We start from the raw sequence: 25,694 nt of genomic DNA on the forward strand, positions 1-25,694 counted from the left end.
ACATTTGACATCTGTCTAACATATTTCAAAAGTTCCTTTGTTGTCTGTTTTGTAGGTTCACTCACATGCCAGGCAGACATCTATACATGCAAGTACCATGCAAGCAAGGAATAAGCCATGTATAATATGTTGTTTGTTGTGTGTATCAGGTAATGCTGGATGTGTTCTAGAGTCTGGAGAGGAACATGCAGCAGCAGGAGGGCAGGGTGGAGAGTCAGGGGAGGAGCATGCAGCAGCAGGAGGGCAGGGTGGAGAGTCAGGGGAGGAGCATGTATTAGCAGAAGGGTAGGGCAGAGAGTCAGGGTTGCAACCTGCAGGAGGACAGGGTGGAGAGTCAAGGGAGGAGCATGCAGCAGCAGGAGGGCAGGATGGAGAGTCAGGGGAGGAGCATGCAGCAGCAGGAGGGCAGGGTGAAGAGTTAGGGGAGGAACATACATCAACAGGAGGGCAGAACCGAGATTCAGGAGTACCACAGTTAAACTAGTGGTGGGTTCAGAATGCTGCTTTACTGGCAAAAGAAGCATCTGGTTAGTAGTGTTATGACATCATCAAGTAACACTGAATAATGTGATTCATGTGATATCACACCCAGGCTACGCAGGACATTGCATGGAAAGGCCATGCCATGTGCCAGACATCACCATTCCAACGCAGTGTCATAATTTGATGCAGTCTGTTTTAAGGGAAATGTTAGAACTCTGTGGGAACATACAGGTGTTTCCTGATAAGGCATCCCATGTTTTCAGTCTTATAAGCAGTATTGTCCATGACTTTGGTGATATCCACAGATAGAGGTGCGACAGATGACAAGGATGGAGATCTACAAGACCACACATGAGCATTCTGATGAGGCATTACAGGTATTGATCTGGAGGAGCAGCACCATCCATGATCTGCGGGATGCTCACAAACAGGGGTGGTAGGACACATGGCCACATGTGGCAGTGATGCAACATGTATTCTGAGCTGGGGCAGCCCGTTCATGAACATCTTGCATCTGGACCCACCTTTGACCATAGTCTGCACAGCTTACACAGCCAGAACAGGAGGAGGTTGTAATGTGTCTCATGGAGGTACCTATGGAGAAAATGTTTTCCACCAGTAACCTCAACAGCACTGTGTGCTCCATGTGCCTATATTCCATGGCACTGTGCAGTTGGTACATATTCTTTTGTAAGCTGTAGAGTACACTCACAATCTCTACAGTGCCATGGGCAGCAGCTGCCCATGCCTGAGTCACTGGCCTACTAATCCTGCTGTTTATGCTGATTGTGATACACATAGCAGCAACAGCCTTGCACAATGCAATCCCATATATCTTTCCTCTACACTGTGTCTTTAGATACAGTATGCATTTCAGATAATATGAACTGTGCTCATACAGGTGAAGTCTGTAAAAAATTCTCAGGGACAAGATATGCATCATGTCCTGTCATGCTCTGGTGAGGCTGTGTGTCCTCAGTTTGTACTGCTATAACAATACCCCCTCCCCTACTACATTGCAAGTGATGCTACTGTGACATTTGACTGTTCTACTTGCATCTTGCCTTCAGCAACAGCCACAGCTGCTGCGTTGACATCAGACCTGAGTCATCCTGTTGTTCAGGATGATTAAATAAGTGGCACCTATGTGAACATGGACACACATGGCACCATTGCCAGCTCACACACTGATATATCTTTTAGTCATCTGTGGATACATAGAATCCATGGATTTGCATCTAGAGAATATATTGACAAAATTAAATTATCATGCAGGTGGCTGCAGTTGCAGAGGTGCCTGTAATGACACAGGGTAGTGGGGCTTTGACAATCATTCCCTTCAAATATGCTGTGAACTATATTCTACTGTACTGTACTGAAGTTAGCAATGCCCACTAAAGTACAGTGCCATATTATACTCTACTGTACTGGGTGTTGATAACCTGGTTCTTATCCTACTGAGACATTGATGACTGGTGCCAGCCCAGCTATCAAATACAAGCCATCCTTGGTCAGAGGAGAAACACATTCTGTTTGGTGTGTGACACCAATATCTCTACAACTTCCACAACCTCTTCATTATTGGTGATCCATCTCCTTCTGATGGAACTGTCTTTTGCAATTTGAAATGTGTTACTCTTTGCATCAAGTATTATATCCGCCTTTGCTGTGCCTGTTGTAACTATAATATCAAACCAGAGTGCTCACATCTTGCACCATAGCCTGCCAAATCTGCCCTGTGGCACATTTGCCCAAGTATTGCATGTCATGTGTTCAAAATGCTTGCAGTAGCATGTCATTTTCCTGATTAGTGAACTTCTGTAGGCCTTGCCTCCTTCAGGTGAGCACACCTATACCTGTAAACTTGTTGTCAAAATATCTGTGTGTGTGTGTGTGTGTGTGTGTGTGTGTGTGTGTGTGTGTGTGTGTGTGTGTGTGTGTGTGTGTGTGTGTGTTTGTCTTTGTGTGTTGTGGAATGAACCCTGTGGCCACAGCTACCCTCTCTTTGGCACTCGATCATCATCTGTAGCCTCTTTACCCATTTAGGTACAGCAGCAATAGCCACAACTGCCTCCTCCCACAAGCCTGGTTACCAGCTGCAGATACTGCCATGTGTGCAGCATCCTTCCCCTAATTTATAAAATGTAGCTACACATCAGCATATGATCCTGGAACCCGTTACCCCTTGCATCATGTCTTTCACAAGGTTTTGGATGTTCACAGTTCGCATCGTCTCATGCAGAGGCACATGGTACAGTGCCATGCCAGTTTTAAGGGTTCCCAGTTATACATACACAATTACATTATCTTCAATGTTACTGACATCCACCAAAGGGCTTGCTGTTCTTACACAGGTACTTTATGAGAAAAGCTTCATTCCTTAACTCTAAGAAGTTCCACATCAATGTTTTATTTACTGAAATTCTTCTGTTTCATAGTTGTATGGTTACAAGTGTTGTGTAAGATACCACTGCCGAAACATGTCATCATTAACCATGCACATCATGGTGACCATGAAGCATGTGACCAGTACATGTCATGCTGATGCAGTCCAACACAGAGTGACCTGTCATTTACAAATATGCACTTCTGAGCACAGAGCTACTATATTGTTAGTAAATGGACCTGAAATATTATCCTTGGCTATGTCAGATCCTGGGTAATGAAGGGCTTCATGTAGTATATTGAGTAAGGCAGGATGTTCCTATTCTTCTTATATAAGCATCTCAGTGAGCACTTTCTGAGCAATAATGGTGTCCCACAGTAGAATATGGATGCTTGGCATGAGCTTGATTGGAATCGCACTTCCCAACTGTCCAGATTTTTAGCCCATATTTTTGTCATTTCCTCTTAAAACTTGTGGTTTTCTGGCAAATCACTGGGATTATCTAAGGATTAAAGTCACTAAATAATGACATACATTTGAGTTTCAGACTTCAGATCATTCAGAAAATGTATGTTAAAACAAGACTTGTTACTCTAGCAACTTTCTATGTTTATGAGCAATATTTAAAATACATCCCTATTTTTGGGCAGATTTCTTGAGCGGTATGATTGGAGTGGTGGTTGATGCCATTGACCTCATCTGCTCTGGTGAATTGTGATGGGTACCACTGACCTCACCTGCCCGGGTGAGCAGTGCCAACATACGTGCAGTGGCCTGAAGTGACTCCACCCTGATCTGCTTTATTAGTGGGTAGCAGATGTTCCTGACAGGGACCCTGCAATATGATGCAAGTGCTTTTTTTAGTTCAATTCTCTTCTACTAAATTAAATATTGTGTGTTTGTGTGTTTGTGTGTGTGTGTGTGTGTGTGTGTGTGTGTGTGTGTGTGTGTGTGTGTGTGTGTGTGTGTGTATGTGCATGTGTGTGGGTGCGTGCATGTGTCTGCACACAAACATATATACATAAGCCTACATGCTTTGTTTTCCTGCAGTGGAGGAACCACAGCTTAATATGTTTGGGTACTGCAGAAGGCAGGAAATGTTGCCCAAGCAGTTGGGTATGTATATCTGTGTTGGTTCACTGTACAGCTGCCATTATGTTTGTATCATAGGTATTTCATCATTGTACTCTGGTGTCATGCTTCTGCATTTCCAGATATGGAACAGGAGGCGTTTAGATTGTGGTTACATCAGCCTGCACCAGCCAGCATGTTTGGTGCTTGTTTTGTCAGGCTCCATCAGGGCATCATGAGGGCAGCCAGCCCAAACTATCAGCCACTCAGGTGAGTGATGCCTCTGTTTTTGTCATCTGGGCTTGAGTGAGATCCCTCTATAACACAGCCGACACTGTCTCTAACCTGGTGCTTTCCTTCCTTTCTGATTAAGTGGTGAACCTTCCCAGTCATCACTTGCCCTCCCTGTCTGTAACCACATCCATCCACTGTCCAACCCTCCTTTTGTGTGTATACGCACCTGTCTGTTTGTCTGTGTTTGCCTACCTTCTTTACTACCTGCTGTTCTCCTTATCTCATTCACAGCTATCCCTCACTACCCTTCTTAACTACCCCCTCCTTCACAAGTCATACAAAAGGAGCTATTCCCTATAACTAAATAAATAAATAAAAATACCCTTCTCTTTCCTCATTTCTTATGTTACAGTTCACTTTTGTAGTATGTAAAGACTGTAAACACCACAGTTTTCTTCAAAACAAGATTATTGTAATATATAATGACAGACAGACTTTGTCAGTACTCGACCTGGAAGTAGAATGAGAAGGAAACACAAATGCTTTTGCAAGATACACCATCTTCTCATAGGATCATAGGAGGTTACTAGGCTACTGACCTGAAGGTCATTTCAAGCCTAGCTGTTTCATACCAATGCAATACCATAGATACTCTAGTCAATACAAAGGATTGTATTTATTAATGACTGCCCATGTCCAAGAGGGTTGTGGGCACTATCCTGTTAAGAATTTATGGTGCCCCATCTATTCGTCCAGGTTCCTTTTGAACAGTGTCATGGAGGTGCTCTGTTTCACGTGAATTGGTAGGCTATTCCAAAGAGGCAACAGTCACTGGGAGACAAATCTGTCCCTACAGCACATCCTATTCAAGTCACAGGCCATATTTAGGTCCCTGGAATGGGCAGCTCTAGTCCCATTTGGTTTACGGATGTGCAGCAAATTCACCAGGTTTGGGGTGGAGATTGATCTGTAAGCCAGGCATAAGTCTCCCCTAAGAAGTCTATATGATACTGAGTATAGTGACAGGGATTTTAGCTGGTCTGTGTAAAACCTTTGGAGTAAACAACCACTCCCTCTGTACTAGGCTAGAAAGGTAGAAACTGTAAGAAAACTGTCAGGCTTATAAGCACTTTGCAATCACTTCTCAAGTGAGAGTGCAAAATTTAATTGAAAATTCTCTCTCTCTCTTCTTCTTAACAGGTCTCACACATGTGAGTAGTCCTTTATTTATGCAAAGGAAAGTAGAATAAGTCACTTTCACCAGGTCGCACACTGGTGAGTTGTAATGGTAACAGAAACAGGCTAAGATAATAGCATAACGTTCTTTTACCAGACCTATCCCTGGCAAGTGGAATCAGTTTTATTAGTTGGTTCCTTTCAGATAAATAACAAGAAATCATGCATACAGATGAAGAATCTCAAAAAACTGTGTGTTTTACATGAAAGTAAAAGTCTCTGGCACCTAAAGTAAAATATTTGGTTCACTGTTATATTCCCATATGATCAAATGTCTTTGGCAAACAAAAGTATCTGAGGTAATGCCTTAATCATGTCAAACAGTGTCTCTGGCTCACCAGTCCTTTATGGAAAATATGGCTCAAAATTTCAACCACCAGGACCTCCACTGACACCTTTATAATCAAGATGATGACCCCTGTCTTAGATCCAACAACTCTGGCGTTGGTAAGTCTCACTTCACAGCAAAACCCTCTAGGTTCCTCTAGATTCTAAGACAATGGATTCTGCACTAACTTCTGCTGTGGTAGTGAATCTGCCTTGAATAGGTATCTTCCTTCATCTGCCACTAATTAACTGACTTCCCAGGTAATTCCCTTAAGGTACTATTCCTGCCTTTACATGCTAACTGCTCTGTATTACCCTTTCTCAAAGATACTTCACACACCAACACCAAGTAATGGTCCTGCTTTCCCTGTCAGTACCATTTGCTAGGTAATTCCTAATGGTGCCTTCATGCTGTGTTATTGATGACCTCTCAGCTTGAAGCCACTTGCTTTCAGCCTGCAGTAAGTAAGGTATGTAAGCCCTAGCTGGACAGTCTGCATTGTGATGGTGGAGACCACATCAGCTGTGAATTCAGAAGCAGAATTGGTGGAAGGTTAGAAGCAAGAGAAACTGGTTTACATTGTTCAGATACAACAATCTACATTGCCCTCTTCCTGCAGATAAAGGAGAACATGGTCTGGAATGCAAGTGAGTTCTTCAACTTACACATAACACAGCAGGGACCCAAAGGCCCACTTTATTCCTAGGTATTTACTTTCTGTAGTGGACTATCTTCTTTCAATTTTGTTTAGTTTTCTGACCTTTTCTGGAATTCTGCTCTTAGTAAGGTCTGTTAGGGAACATCTTAAATAACTGCACTCTTAGCATTTTGTATCTGGTAAAGGACCAGTCATAGAACTTTTGGACTTGTCCTCCAAAGTGACCCCAGCCCTAGCCTGTAAAGATCATCTGACTTTGTCAAAGCCAATACATTCTTCAGTAGGACTATCCATATATACCCATGGAGGGGTTCACCCATGAGAAGTACTGCTAAGATGCATACCAAAGTGGAATAATCACATCCTTTCTAGCTGGCAAATATTTCAAAGGTCACAAGATATGTCTAGAGGTCATCATCATGGATGAGAGGGGTCAAGCGAGGTGCATAACCTGGCCGAGGATGAGAGATTTATTTAGTGTTCTCATCCCCTCAGCAAAGTTAGCAATATTTAAAAGAAACTGCCCCATGGTAGTCATCTTTGAGTTCTACAGCTCCTTGTACAGGGCACTAACATACCAACAGGATTGCTTCTTGGTCAGCTGTCAGAAATTAACATGCACTTTTTGTTTTGGACAGCATCAAGCAGAATCTGTAATTACTAGTTAAGGTTAGGCTGCCCAATGCATCTACTAGATGTAGTAAGTAGATGTAGCAAACATCACAGTTGTCTTTAAATGATAGTCTACTAATACATGTGAGAGGGTGAGAATGAGACTAGATTCTGTGACTACATTTCTCTACTAATGACTGTGAGACAGTGAGAATGAGACTAGATTCTGTGACTACATTTCTCTACTAATGATTGTGAGAGAGTGAGAATGAGATTAGATTCCTTGATTACATCACTCTACTAATGAATGTGAGAGGGTGAGAATGAGAATAGATTCCTTGATTACACCACTCTACTAATGAATGTGAGAGGGTGAGAATGAGAATAGATTCCTTGATTGCATCACTCTACTAATGAATGTCATAAAAAGATCAGAGTAGTACTGTTAAAGTTAAACAAAAATATTTTCATCACTTAGAATACACAAGTTCTTTATAATGGTTTATTAGAGTATGATACTATTGTTAAAATAATTGATAAAGGAGCGTGTATGGTTATCACAAAAAAACATATTTTTGTTTAAAAGCATTGGAGCCCATATTAAGGAAGGTAAAGCAAAACAGTTAACTGAATATTTTGTAATTGTAATGCATAGGCAGATCAACAATGTTGTAAAAAAAAATTACACTTTAACTTCTATATTTCAGATGAACTTAATGTAATCACTTATATTACCAAACCAGTTGTACATTTTTTCAGCTGTGCAAAGGTCTGTAAAAATATTCATCAGTCTCATTTCAGACAGGTTGTAGCCAGAGACTGACATCTAAGGCAAGCTAGGTAAATGTTTGATTAATTTGAAAAAAAAAAAACAAAATCACATATTAACGATCAGGTCCATAGGGCCACAGTTGTGTTAACAGTGCGAAACAGAACACTGCAACAAACAGAAAGATGTTCAAGTACTTCTAAATGATAAGCATCAATTAAAACAAGTTACAAACCATACACAGATATGTAGATATTCACAATTTACAAAACATACACAGACATCCAGATATTCACAAGTAACAAAACAGACACATATATCTAGATATTCACAAGTTACAAACCATACACAGATATCTAGATATTCACAAGTTACAAAACATACACAGATATCCAGATATTCACAAGTTACAAAACATGCACAGATATCTGGATATTCACAAGTTACAAAACACACAGATATCTAGATATTCACAAGTTACAAACCATACACAGATATCTACAAAACATACAAAGATATCTAGAAATTCACAAGTTACAAAACACACACATATATCTAGATATTCATAAGTTACAAACCAAACACAAATATCTAGATATTCACAAGTTAAAAACATACACAGATATCTAGATATTCACAAGTTACAAAACATACACAGATATCTAGATATTCACAAGTTACAAAACACACACAGATATCTAGATATTCACAAGTTACAAAACATACACAGATATCTAGATATTCACAAACAAGTTACAAAACATACACAGATATCTAGATATTCACAAACAAATTACAAACCATATACAGATATGTAGATATTCACAAACAAGGTACACACCATATACAGATATGTAGATATTCACAAACAAGTTACAAACCATATACAGATATGTAGATATTCACAAGTTACAAAACATACATGGATATCTAGATAGTCACAAACAAGTTACAAACCATATACAGATATGTAGATAATCACAAAAAAGTTACAAACTATATACAGATATCTAGATATTCACAAACAAGTTATAAACCATATACAGATATGTAGATATTCACAAATTACAAACCATACACAGATATCTAGGCATTCACAAGTTACAAAACATACACAGATATCTAGATATTCACAAACAAGTTACAAGCCATATACAGATATCTAGATATTCACAAGTTACAAACCATACACAGATATCTAGATATTCACAAGTTACAAACCATATACAGATATCTAGATATTCACAAGTTACAAAACATACACAGATATTTAGATATCTAGATATTAACATAACAAAACACACACATATATCTAGATATTCACAAGTTACAAAACATACACAGATATCTAGATATTCACAAACAAGTTACAAAACATACACATATATATAGATATTCACAAGTTGCAAAACATACACAGATATCTAGATATTCACAAACAAGTTACAAACCATACACAGATATCTAGATATTCACAAGTTACAAAACACACACAGATATCTAGATATTCACAAACAAGTTACAAAACATACACAGATATCTAGATATTCACAAACAAGTTACAAAACATACACAGATATGTAGATATTCACAAACAAGTTACAAACCATATACAGATATCTAGATATTCACAAGTTACAAACCATACACAGATATCTAGATATTCACAAGTTACAAACCATACACAGATATCTAGATATTCACAAGTTACAAACCATACGCAGATATCTACATATTCACAAGTTACAAATCATGCACAGATATGTAGATAGCCACAAGTTACAAAACATACACAGATATCTAGATATTCACAAGTTACAAAACATAGACAGATATCTAGATATTCACAAGTTACAAAGCACACACAGATATCTAGATATTCACAAGTTACAAAACATACACAGATATCTAAATATTCACAAACAAGTTACAAAACATACACAGATATCTAGATATTCACAATTTACAAAACATACACAGATATCTAGATATTCACAAACAAGTTACAAACCATATACAGATATGTAGATGTTCAGAAACAAGTTACAAACCATATACAGATATGTAGATATTCACAAACAAGTTACAAACCATATATAGATATCTAGATATTCACAAACAAGTTATAAACCATATACAGATATGTAGATATTCACAAATTACAAACCATACACAGATCTCTAGATATTCACAACTTACAAAGCATACACATATATCTAGATATTCACAAGTTACAAACCATACACAGATATCTAGGTATTCACAAGTTACAAAACATACACATATATCTAGATATTCACAAGTAACAAACCATACGCAGATACCTAGATATTCACAAGTTACAAATCATGCACAGCTATGTAGATAGCCACAAGTTACAAAACATACACAGATATCTAGATATTCACAAGTTACAAAACATAGACAGATATCTAGATATTCACAAGTTACAAAACACACACAGATATCTAGATATTCACAAGTTACAAAACATACACAGATATCTAGATATTCACAAACAAGTTACAAAACATACACAGATATGTAGAAATTCACAAGTTACAAAACATACACAGATATCTAGATATTCACAAACAAGTTACAAACCATATACAGATATGTAGATGTTCAGAAACAAGTTACAAACCATATACAGATATGTAGATATTCACAAACAAGTTACAAACTATATATAGATTTCTAGATATTCACAAACAAGTTATAAACCATATACAGATATGTAGATATTCACATGTTACAAAACATACACAGATATCTAGATATTCACAAACAAGTTACAAACCATATACAGATATCTAGATATTTACCAGTTACAAACCATACACAGACATCTAGATATTAATAAGTTACAAATCATATGCAAATATCTAGATATTCACAAGTTACAAACCATGCACAGATATCTAGACAGTCACAAGTTACAAAACATACACAGATATCTAGATATTCACAAGTTACAAAACATACACAGATATCTAGATATTCACAAGTTACAAAACACACACAGATATCTAGATATTCATAAACAAGTTACAAAACATACACAGATATCTAGATATTCACAAGTTACAAACCATACACAGATATCTAGATATTCACACGTTACAAACCATACACAGATATCTAGATATTCACACGTTACAAACCATACACAGATATCTAGATATTCACAAGTTAAAAACCATATGCCGATATCTAGATAGTCACAAGTTACAAACCATGCACAAATATCTAGATAGTCACAAGTTACAAAACATACACATATATCTAGATATTCACAAGTTACAAAACATACACAGATATCTAGATATCCAGAAGTTACAAAACACACACAGATATGTAGATATTAACAAGTTACAAAACATACACAGATATCTAGATATTCATAAACAAGTTACAAAACATACACAGATATCTAGATATTCACAAGTTACAAAACATACACAGATATCTAGATATTCACAAACAAGTTACAAACCATATACAGATATGTAGATGTTCAGAAACAAGTTACAAACCATATACAGATATGTAGATATTCACAGACAAGTTACAAAACATACACAGATATCTAGATATTCACAAGTTACAAAACATACACAGATATCTAGATATTCACAACCAAGTTGTAAACCATATACAGATATGTAGATATTCATAAATTACAAACCATACACAGATATCTAGATATTCACAAGTTACAAACCATACACATATATCTAAATATTCAAGTTACAAACCATACACAGATATCTAGGTATGCACAAGTTACAAAACATACACAGATATCTAGATATTCACAAGTTACAAAACATACACAGATATCTAGATATTCACAAACAAGTTACAAGCCATATACAGATATCTAGATATTCACAAGTTACAAACCATACGAAGATATCTAGATATTCACAAGTTACAAACCATACACAGATATCTAGATATTCACAAGTTACAAACCATACACAGATATCTAGATATTCACAAGTTACAAAACATACACAGATATCTAGATATCTAGATATTAACGTAACAAAACACACACAGATATCTAGATATTCACAAGTTACAAAACATACAGAGATATCTAGATATTCACAAACAAGTTACAAAACATAAACAGATATATAGATATTCACAAGTTACAAAACATACACAGATATCTAGATATTCACAAAAAAGTTACAAACCATACACAGATACCTGGATATTCACAAGTTACAAACCATACACATATATCTAAATACTCACAAGTTACAAAACATACACAGATATCTAGATATTCACAAACAAGTTACAAAACATACACAGATATCTGGATATTCACAAACAAGTTACAAAACATACACAGATATCTAGATATTCACAAACAAGTTACAAAACATACACAGATATGTAGATATTCACAAACAAGTTACAAACCATATACTGATATGTAGATATTCACAAGTTACAAAACATATACAGATATCTAGATATACACAAACAAGTTACAAACCATATACATATATCTAGATATTCACAAGTTACAAACCATACACAGATATCTAGATATTCATAAGTTACAAACCATGCACAGATATCTAGATATTCAAACCATGCACAGATATCTAGATAGTCACAAGTTACAAAACATGCACAGATATCTAGATATTAAAAAGTTACAAAACATACACAGATATCTAGATATTCACAAACAAGTTACAAAACATACACAGATATCTAGATATTCACAAGTTACAAAACATACACAGATATCTAGATATTCACAAACAAGTTACAAACCATATACAGATATGTAGATTTTCAGAAACAAGTTACAAACCATATACAGATATGTAGATATTCACAGACAAGTTACAAACTATATATAGATATCTAGATATTCACAACCAAGTTGTAAACCATATACAGATATGTAGATATTCATAAATTACAAACCATACACAGATATCTAGATATTCACAAGTTACAAACCATACACATATATCTAAATATTCAAGTAAGAAATCATACACAGATATCTAGGTACAAGTTACAAAACATACACAGATATCTAGATATTCACAAGTTACAAAACATACACAGATATCTAGATATTCACAAACAAGTTACAAGCCATATACAGATATCTAGATATTCACAAGTTACAAACCATACACAGATATCTAGATATTCACAAACAAGTTACAAGCCATATACAGATATCTAGATATTCACAAGTTACAAACCATACGAAGATATCTAGATATTCACAAGTTACAAACCATACACAAATATCTAGATATTCACAAGTTACAAACCATACACAGATATCTAGATATTCATAAGTTACAAACCATGCACAGATATCTAGATATTCACACGTTACAAACCATGCACAGATATCTAGATAGTCACAAGTTACAAAACATGCACAGATATCTAGATATTAAAAAGTTACAAAACATACACAGATATCTAGATATTCACAAACAAGTTACAAAACATACACAGATATCTAGATATTCACAAGTTACAAAACATACACAGATATCTAGATATTCACAAACAAGTTACAAACCATATACAGATATGTAGATGTTCAGAAACAAGTTACAAACCATATACAGATATGTAGATATTCACAGACAAGTTACAAACTATATATAGATATCTAGATATTCACAACCAAGTTGTAAACCATATACAGATATGTAGATATTCATAAATTACAAACCATACACAGATATCTAGATATTCACAAGTTACAAACCATACACATATATCTAAATATTCAAGTTAGAAATCATACACAGATATCTAGGTATGCACAAGTTACAAAACATACACAGATATCTAGATATTCACAAGTTACAAAACATACACAGATATCTAGATATTCACAAACAAGTTACAAGCCATATACAGATATCTAGATATTCACAAGTTACAAACCATACGAAGATATCTAGATATTCACAAGTTACAAACCATACACAGATATCTAGATATTCACAAGTTACAAACCATACACAGATATCTAGATATTCACAAGTTACAAAACATACACAGATATCTAGATATCTAGATATTAACGTAACAAAACACACACAGATATCTAGATATTCACAAGTTACAAAACATACAGAGATATCTAGATATTCACAAACAAGTTACAAAACATAAACAGATATATAGATATTCACAAGTTACAAAACATACACAGATATCTAGATATTCACAAAAAAGTTACAAACCATACACAGATACCTGGATATTCACAAGTTACAAACCATACACATATATCTAAATATTCACAAGTTACAAAACATACACAGATATCTAGATATTCACAAACAAGTTACAAAACATACACAGATATCTAGATATTCACAAACAAGTTACAAAACATACACAGATATGTAGATATTCACAAACAAGTTACAAACCATATACAGATATGTAGATATTCAGAAGTTACAAAACATATACAGATATCTAGATATACACAAACAAGTTACAAACCATATACATATATCTAGATATTCACAAGTTACAAACCATACACAGATATCTAGATATTCATAAGTTACAAACCATACACAGATATCTAGATATTCACAAGTTACAAACCATGCACAGATATCTAGATAGTCACAAGTTACAAAACATGCACAGATATCTAGATATTAAAAAGTTACAAAACATACACAGATATCTAGATATTCACAAACAAGTTACAAAACATACACAGATATCTAGATATTCACAAGTTACAAAACATACACAGATATCTAGATATTCACAAACAAGTTACAAACCATATACAGATATGTAGATGTTCAGAAACAAGTTACAAACCATACACAGATATGTAGATATTCACAGACAAGTTACAAACTATATATAGATATCTAGATATTCACAACCAAGTTGTAAACCATATACAGATATGTAGATATTCATAAATTACAAACCATACACAGATATGTAGATATTCACAAGTTACAAACCATACACATATATCTAAATATTCAAGTTACAAACCATACACAGATATCTAGGTATGTTCAAGTTACAAAACATACACAGATATCTAGATATTCACAAGTTACAAAACATACACAGATATCTAGATATTCACAAACAAGTTACAAGCCATATACAGATATCTAGATATTCACAAGTTACAAACCATACACAGATATCTAGATATTCACAAGTTACAAACCATACACAGATATCTAGATATTCACAAGTTACAAAACATACACAGATATCTAGATATTCCCAAGTTACAAAACATACACAGATATCTAGATATTCCCAAGTTACAAAACATACACAGATATCTAGATATTCACAAGTTACAAAACATACACAGCTATCTAGATATTCACAAACAAATTACAAAACATACACATATATCTAGATATTCACAAGTTACAAAACATACACAGATATCTAGATATTCACAAACAAGTTACAAACCATACACAGATATCTAGATATTCACAAGTTACAAAACATACACAGATATCTAGATATTCACAAGTTACAAAGCATACACAGATATCTAGATATTCACAAGTTACAAACCAAGTTACAAAACATACACAGATATCTAGATATTCACAAACAAGTTACAAAACATACACAGATATCTAGATATTCACAAACAAGTTACAAAACATACACAGATATCTAGATATTCACAAACAAGTTACAAAACATACACATATATGTAGATATTCACAAACAAGTTACAAACCATATACAGATATGTAGATATTCAGAAGTTACAAAACATATACAGATATCTAGATATTCACAAACAAGTTACAAACCATATACATATATCTAGATATTCACAAGTTACAAACCATACACAGATATCTAGATATTCATAAGTTACAAACCATACACAGATATCTAGATATTCACAAGTTACAAAACATGCACAGATATCTAGATATTCACAAGTTACAAAACATACACAGATATCTAGATATTCACAAGTTACAAAACACTCACAGATATCTAGATATTCACAAGTTACAAAACATACACAGATATCTAGATATTCACAAACAAGTTACAAAACATACACAGATATCTGGATATTCACAAACAAGTTACAAAACATACACAGATATCTAGATATTCACAAACAAGTTACAAAACATATACAGATATGTAGATATTCACAAGTTACAAACATATACAGATATCTGGATATTCACAAGTTACAAACTTTATACAAGTTACAAACCATACACAGATATCTAGATATTCACAAGTTACAAACCATACACAGATATCTAGATATTCACAAGTTACAAACCATGCACAGAAATCTAGATAGTCCAAGTTACAAAACATGCACAGATATCTAGATATTCACAAGTTACAAAACATACACAGATATCTAGATATCCACAAACAAGTTACAAAACATACACAGATATCTAGATATTCACAAGTTACAAAACATACACAGATATCTAGAGATTCACATACAAGTTACAAAACATGCACAGATATGTAGATATTCAGAAACAAGTTACAAAACATACACAGATATCTAGATATTCACAAACAAGTTACAAGCCATATGCAGATATCTAGATATTCACAAGTTACAAACCATATGAAGATATCTAGATATTCACAAGTTACAAACCATACACAGATATCTAGATATTCACAAGTTACAAACCATACACAGATATCTGGGTATGTTCAAGTTACAAAACATACACAGATATCTAGATATTCACAAGTTACAAAACATACACAGATATCTAGATATTCACAAACAAGTTACAAAACATACACAGATATCTAGATATTCACAAGTTACAAACCATACACAGATATCTAGATATTCACAAGTTACAAACCATACACAGATATCTAGATATTCACACGTTACAAACCATACACAGATATCTAGATATTCACATGTTACAAACCATACACAGATATCTAGATATTCACAAGTTACAAAACATACAGAGATATCTAGATATCCACAAACAAGTTACAAAACATACACAGATATCTAGATATTCACAAGTTACAAAACATACACAGATATCTAGATATTCACAAACAAGTTACAAAACATACACAGATATCTAGATATTCACAAGTTACAAAACCATACACAGATATCTAGATATTCACAAGTTACAAACCATACACAAATATCTAGATATTCACAAGTTACAAACCATACACAGATATCTAGATATTCACAAACAAGTTACAAACCATACACAGATATCTAGATATTCACAAACAAGTTACAAAACATACACAGATATCTAGATATTCACAAACAAGTTACAAAACATACACAGATATGTAGATATTCACAAACAAGTTACAAACCATATACAGATACGTAGGTATTCACAAGTTACAAAACATACACAGATATCTAGATATTCACAAATAAGTTACAAACCATATACAGATATCTAGATATTCACAAGTTACAAACCATACACAGATATCTAGATATTCACAAGTTACAAAACATACACAGATATCTAGATATTCACAAGTTACAAAACACTCACAGATATCTAGATATTCACAAGTTACAAAACATACACAGATATCTAGATATTCACAAACAAGTTACAAAACATACACATATATCTAGATATTCACAAGTTACAAAACATACACAGATATCTAGATATTCACAAACAAGTTACAAAACATACACATATATCTAGATATTCACAAGTTACAAAACATACACAGATATCTAGATATTCACAAACAAGTTACAAACCATACACAGATACCTAGCTATTCACAAGTTACAAAACATACACAGATTTCTAGATATTCACAAGTTACACACCATACACAAATATCTAGATATTCACAAGTTACAAACCATACACAGATATCTAGATATTCACAAGTTACAAAACATACACAGATATGTAGATATTCACAAACAAGTTACAAACCATATACAAATATTTAGATATTCACATGTTACAAAACATATACAGATATCTAGATATTCACAAACAAGTTACAAACCATATACAGATATCTAGATATTCACAAGTTACAAACCATACAACAATATCTAGATATTCACACGTTACAAACCATACACAGATATCTAGATATTCACAAGTTACAAACCATATGCAGATATCTAGATAGTCACAAGTTACAAACCATGCACAGATATCTAGATAGTCACAAGTTACAAAACATACACATATATCTAGATATTCACAAGTTAAAAAACATACACAGATATCTAGATATTCAGAAGTTACAAAACACACACAGATATCTAGATATTCACAAGTTACAAAACATACACAGAAATCTAGATATTCAGAAACAAGTTACAAAACATACACAGATATCTAGATATTCACAACCAAGTTGTAAACCATATACAGATATGTAGATATTCATAAATTACAAACCATACACAGATATCTAGATATTCACAAGTTACAAACCATACACATATATCTAAATATTCAAGTTACAAACCATACACAGATATCTAGGTATGCACAAGTTACAAAACATACACAGATATCTAGATATTCACAAGTTACAAAACATACACAGATATCTAGATATTCACAAACAAGTTACAAGCCATATACAGATATCTAGATATTCACAAGTTACAAAACATACGCAGATATCTAGATATTCACAAGTTACAAACCATACACAGATATCTAGATATTCACAAGTTACAAACCATACACAGATATCTAGATATTCACAAGTTACAAAACATACACAGATATCTAGATATTCACAAGTAACAAAACACACACAGATATCTAGATATTCACAAGTTACAAAACATACAGAGATATCTAGATATTCACAAACAAGTTACAAAACATAAACAGATATATAGATATTCACAAGTTACAAAACATACACAGATATCTAGATATTCACAAAAAAGTTACAAACCATACACAGATACCTGGATATTCACAAGTTACAAACCATACACATATATCTAAATATTCACAAGTTACAAAACATACACAGATATCTAGATATTCACAAAAAAGTTACAAAACATACACAGATATCTGTATATTCACAAACAAGTTACAAAACATACACATATGTCTAGATATTCACAAACAAGTTACAAAACATACACAGATATGTAGATATTCACAAACAAGTTACAAACCATACACTGATATGTAGATATTCACAAGTTACAAAACATATACAGATATCTAGATATACACAAACAAGTTACAAACCATATACATATATCTAGATATTCACAAGTTATAAACCATACACAGATATCTAGATATTCATAAGTTACAAACCATACACAGATATCTAGATATTCACAAGTTACAAACCATGCACAGATATCTAGATAGTCACAAGTTACAAAACATGCACAGATATCTAGATATTAACAAGTTACAAAACATACACAGATATCTAGATATTCACAAACAAGTTACAAAACATACACAGATATCTAGATATTCACAAGTTACAAAACATACACAGATATCTAGATATTCACAAACAAGTTACAAGCCATATACAGATATCTAGATATTCACAAGTTACAAACCATACACAGATATCTAGATATTCACAAACAAGTTACAAGCCATATACAGATATCTAGATATTCACAAGTTACAAACCATATGAAGATATCTAGATATTCACAAGTTACAAACCATACACAGATATCTAGATATTCACAAGTTACAAACCATACACAGATATCTAGATATTCACAAGTTACAAACCATACACAGATATCTAGATATTCACAAGTTACAAAACATACACAGATATCTAGATATTCACAAGTTACAAAACATACAGATATCTAGATATTCACAAGTTACAAACCATACACAGATATCTAGATATTCACAAGTTACAAACCATACACATATATCTAGATATTCACAAGTTAAAAAACATACACAGATATCTAGATATTCACAAGTTACAAAACACACACAGATATCTAGATATTCACAAGTTAAAAAACATACACAGATATCTAGATATTCACAAGTTACAAAACATACACAGATATCTAGATATTCACAAGTTACAAAACATACAGATATCTAGATGTTCACAAACAAGTTACAAACCATATACAGATATGTAGATGTTCTCAAACAAGTTACAAACCATATACAGATATGTAGATATTCACAAACAAGTTACAAACTATATATAGATATCTAGATATTCACAAACAAGTTATAAACCATATACAGATATGTAGATATTCATAAATTATAAACCATACAAAGATATCTAGATATTCACAAGGTACAAACCATACACATATATCTACATATTCACATTACAAAACATACACAGATATCTAGATATTCACAAGTTACAAACCATACACATATATCTAGATATTCACAAGTTACAAAACATACACAGATATCTAGATATTCACAAACAAGTTACAAGCCATATACAGATATCTAGATATTCACAAGTTACAAACCATACAAAGATATCTAGATATTCACAAGTTACAAACCATACACAGATATCTAGATATTCACAAGTTACAAACCATACACAGATATCTAGATATTCACAAGTTACAAAACATACACAGATATCTAGATATTCACATAGTTACAAAACATACACAGATATCTAGATATTCACAAACAAGTTACAAAACATAATACAGATATCTAGATATTCACAAGTTACAAAACATACGCAGATATCTAGATATTCACAAGTTACAAACCATACACAAATATCTAGATATTCACAAGTTACAAACCATACACAGATATCTAGATATTCACAAGTTACAAAACATACACAGATATCTAGATATTCACAAACAAGTTACAAAACATACACAGATATCTAGATATTCACAAACAAGTTACAAAACATACACAGATATCTAGATATTCACAAACAAGTTACAAAACATACACAGATATCTAGATATTCACAAACAAGTTACAAACCATATACAGATATGTAGATATTCACAAACAAGTTACAAACCATATACAGATATGTAGATATTCACAAACAAGTTACAAACTATATATAGATATCTAGATATTCACAAACAAGTTATAAACCATATACAGATATCTAGATATTCATAAGTTACAAACCATACACAGATATCTAGATATTCACAAGTTACAAACCATGCACAGATATCTAGATAGTCACAAGTTACAAAACATGCACAGATATCTAGATATTCACAAGTTACAAAACATACACAGATATCTAGATATTCACAAGTTACAAAACATACACAGATATCTAGATATTCACAAACAAGTTACAAAACATACACAGATATGTAGATATTCACAAACAAGTTACAAACCATATACAGATATGTAGATATTCACAAGTTACAAAACATATACAGATATCTAGATATTCACAAACAAGTTACAAACCATATACATATATCTAGATATTCACAAGTTACAAACCATACACAGATATCTAGATATTCATAAGTTACAAACCATACACAGATATCTAGATATTCACAAGTTACAAACCATGCACAGATATCTAGATAGTCACAAGTTACAAAACATACACAGATATCTAGATATTCCCAAGTTACAAAACATACACAGATATCTAGATATTCACAAGTTACAAAACATACACAGATATCTAGATATTCACAAACAAGTTACAAACCATACACAGATACCTAGCTATTCACAAGTTACAAAACATACACAGATTTCTAGATATTCACAAGTTACACACCATACACAAATATCTAGATATTCACAAGTTACAAACCATACACAGATATCTAGATATTCACAAGTTACAAAACATACACAGATATGTAGATATTCACAAACAAGTTACAAACCATATACAGATATGTAGATATTCACATGTTACAAAACATATACAGATATCTAGATATTCACAAGTTACAAACCATACACAGATATCTAGATATTCACACGTTACAAACCATACACAGATATCTAGATATTCACAAGTTACAAACCATATGCAGATATCTAGATAGTCACAAGTTACAAACCATGCACAGATATCTAGATAGTTACAAGTTACAAAACATACACATATATCTAGATATTCACATCTAGATATTCACAAGTTACAAAACATACACATATATCTAGATATTCACAAGTTACAAAACATACACAGATATCTAGATATTCACAAACAAGTTACAAAACATACACAGATATCAAGATATTCAGAAACAAGTTACAAAACATACACAGATATCTAGATATTCACAAGTTACAAAACATACACAAATATCTAGATATTCACAAGTTACAAACCATACACAGATATCTAGATATTCACAAGTTACAAAACATACACAGATATGTAGATATTCACAAACAAGTTACAAACCATATACAGATATGTAGATATTCACAAACAAGTTACAAAACATATACAGATATCTAGATATTCACAAGTTACAAACCATACACAGATATCTAGATATTCACACGTTACAAACCATACACAGATATCTAGATATTCACAAGTTACAAACCATGCACAGATATCTAGATAGTTACAAGTTACAAAACATACACATATATCTAGATATTCACAAGTTACAAAACATACTCAGATATCTAGATATTCAGAAGTTACAAAACACACACAGATATCTAGATATTCACAAGTTACAAAACATACACAGATATCAAGATATTCAGAAACAAGTTACAAAACATACACAGATATCTAGATATTCACAAGTTACAAAACATACAGATATCTAGATGTTCACAAACAATTTACAAACCATATACAGATATGTAGATGTTCACAAACAAGTTACAAACCATATACAGATATGTAGATATTCACAAACAAGTTACAAACTATATATAGATATCTAGATATTCACAAACAAGTTACAAAACATACACAGATATGTAGATATTCACAAACAAGTTACAAACCATATACTGATATGTAGATATTCACAAGTTACAAAACATATACAGATATCTAGATATACACAAACAAGTTACAAACCATATACATATATCTAGATATTCACAAGTTACAAACCATACACAGATATCTAGATATTCATAAGTTACAAACCATACACAGATATCTAGATATTCACAAGTTACAAACCATGCACAGAAATCTAGATAGTCACAAGTTACAAAACATGCACAGATATCTAGATATTCACAAGTTACAAAACATACACAGATATCTAGATATTCACAAACAAGTTACAAAACATACACATATATCTAGATATTCACAAGTTACAAAACATACACAGATATCTAGATATTCACAAACAAGTTACAAAACATACACATATATCTAGATATTCACAAGTTACAAAACATACACAGATATCTAGATATTCACAAACAAGTTACAAACCATACACAGATACCTAGCTATTCACAAGTTACAAAACATACACAGATTTCTAGATATTCACAAGTTACACACCATACACAAATATCTAGATATTCACAAGTTACAAACCATACACAGATATCTAGATATTCACAAGTTACAAAACATACACAGATATGTAGATATTCACAAACAAGTTACAAACCATATACAGATATGTAGATATTCACATGTTACAAAACATATACAGATATCTAGATATTCACAAGTTACAAACCATACACAGATATCTAGATATTCACACGTTACAAACCATACACAGATATCTAGATATTCACAAGTTACAAAACCATACACAGATATCTAGATAGTCACAAGTTACAAACCATGCACAGATATCTAGATAGTTACAAGTTACAAAACATACACATATATCTAGATATTCACAAGTTACAAAACATACTCAGATATCTAGATATTCAGAAGTTACAAAACACACACAGATATCTAGATATTCACAAGTTACAAAACATACACAGATATCAAGATATTCAGAAAAGTTACAAACCATATACAAATATGCAGATATTCACATGTTACAAGTCATATACGGATATCTAGATATTCACAAACAAGTTACAAACCATATACAGATATCTAGATATTCACAAGTTACAAACCATACAACGATATCTAGATATTCACATGTTACAAACCATACACAGATATCTAGATATTCACAAGTTACAAAACATATGCAGATATCTAGATAGTCACAAGTTACAAACCATGCACAGATATCTAGATAGTCACAAGTTACAAAACATACACATATATCTAGATATTCACAAGTTAAAAAACATACACAGATATCTAGATATTCAGAAGTTACAAAACACACACAGATATCTAAATATTCACAAGTTACAAAACATACACAGATATTTAGATATTCAGAAACACGTTACAAAACATACACAGATATCTAGATATTCACAAGTTACAAAACATACAGATATCTAGATATTCACAAACAAGTTACAAACCATATACAGATATGTACATGTTCACAAACAAGTTACAAACCATATACAGATATGTAGATATTCACAAACAAGTTACAAACTATATATAGATATCTAGATATTTACAAACAAGTTATAAACCATATACAGATATGTAGATATTCATAAATTACAAACCATACACAGATATCTAGATATTCACAAGTTACAAACCATACACATATATCTAAATATTCACAAGTTACAAACCATACAAAGATATCTAGGTATTCACAAGTTACAAAACATACACAGATATCTAGATATTCACAAGTTACAAAACATACACAGATATCTAGATATTCACAAACAAGTTACAAGCCATATACAGATATCTAGATATTCACAAGTTACAAACCATAAAAAGATATCTAGATATTCACAAGTTACAAACCATACACAGATATCTAGATATTCACAAGTTACAAACCATACACAGATATCTAGATATTCACAAGTTATAAAACATACACAGATATCTAGATATCCAGATATTAACGTAACAAAACACACACAGATATCTAGATGTTCACAAGTTACAAAACAAACATACAGAGATATCTAGATATTCACGAACAAGTTACAAAACATAAACAGATTTATAGATAATCACAAGTTACAAAACATACACAGATATCTAGATATTCACAAACAAGTTACAAACCATACACAGATACCTGGATATTCACAAGTTACAAAACATACAAAGATATCTAGATATTCACAAACAAGTTACAAAACATACACAGATATCTAGAGATTCACAAACAAGTTACAAAACATATACAGATATCTAGATATTCACAAGTTACAAAACATACAGATATCTAGATATTCACAAACAAGTTACAAACCATATACAGATATGTAGATGTTCACAAACAAGTTACAAACCATATACAGATATGTAGATATTCACAAACAAGTTACAAACTATATATAGATATCTAGATATTCACAAACAAGTTATAAACCATATACAGATATGTAGATATTCATAAATTACAAACCATACACAGATATCTAGATATTCACAAGTTACAAACCATACACATATATCTAAATATTCACAAGTTACAAACCATACACAGATATCTAGGTATTCACAAGTTACAAAACATACACAGATATCTAGATATTCACAAGTTACAAAACATACACAGATATCTAGATATTCACAAACAAGTTACAAAACATACACAGATATGTAGATATTCACAAACAAGTTACAAACCATATACAGATATGTAGATATTCACAAGTTACAAAACATATACAGATATCTAGATATTCACAAACAAGTTACAAACCATATACATATATCTAGATATTCACAAGTTACAAACCATACACAGATATCTAGATATTCATAAGTTACAAACCATACACAGATATCT

The 25,694-nt window shown here is 32.6% G+C and overlaps 1 protein-coding gene across 1 annotated transcript in view; it reads left to right on the plus strand.

Moving 5' to 3' along the window:
• NRG3 (neuregulin 3) overlaps positions 1 to 25,694 on the plus strand; it is a 1,575,924-nt gene that overhangs the window by 205,526 nt on the left and 1,344,704 nt on the right. The gene's annotated exons all lie outside the window — the stretch shown is intronic.

Source organism: Protopterus annectens, chromosome 14.part0, assembly GCF_019279795.1.
Source record: "Protopterus annectens isolate FY-2018-M chromosome 14.part0, PAN1.0, whole genome shotgun sequence".
NCBI classification, from domain to species: Eukaryota; Metazoa; Chordata; order Ceratodontiformes; family Protopteridae; genus Protopterus; species Protopterus annectens.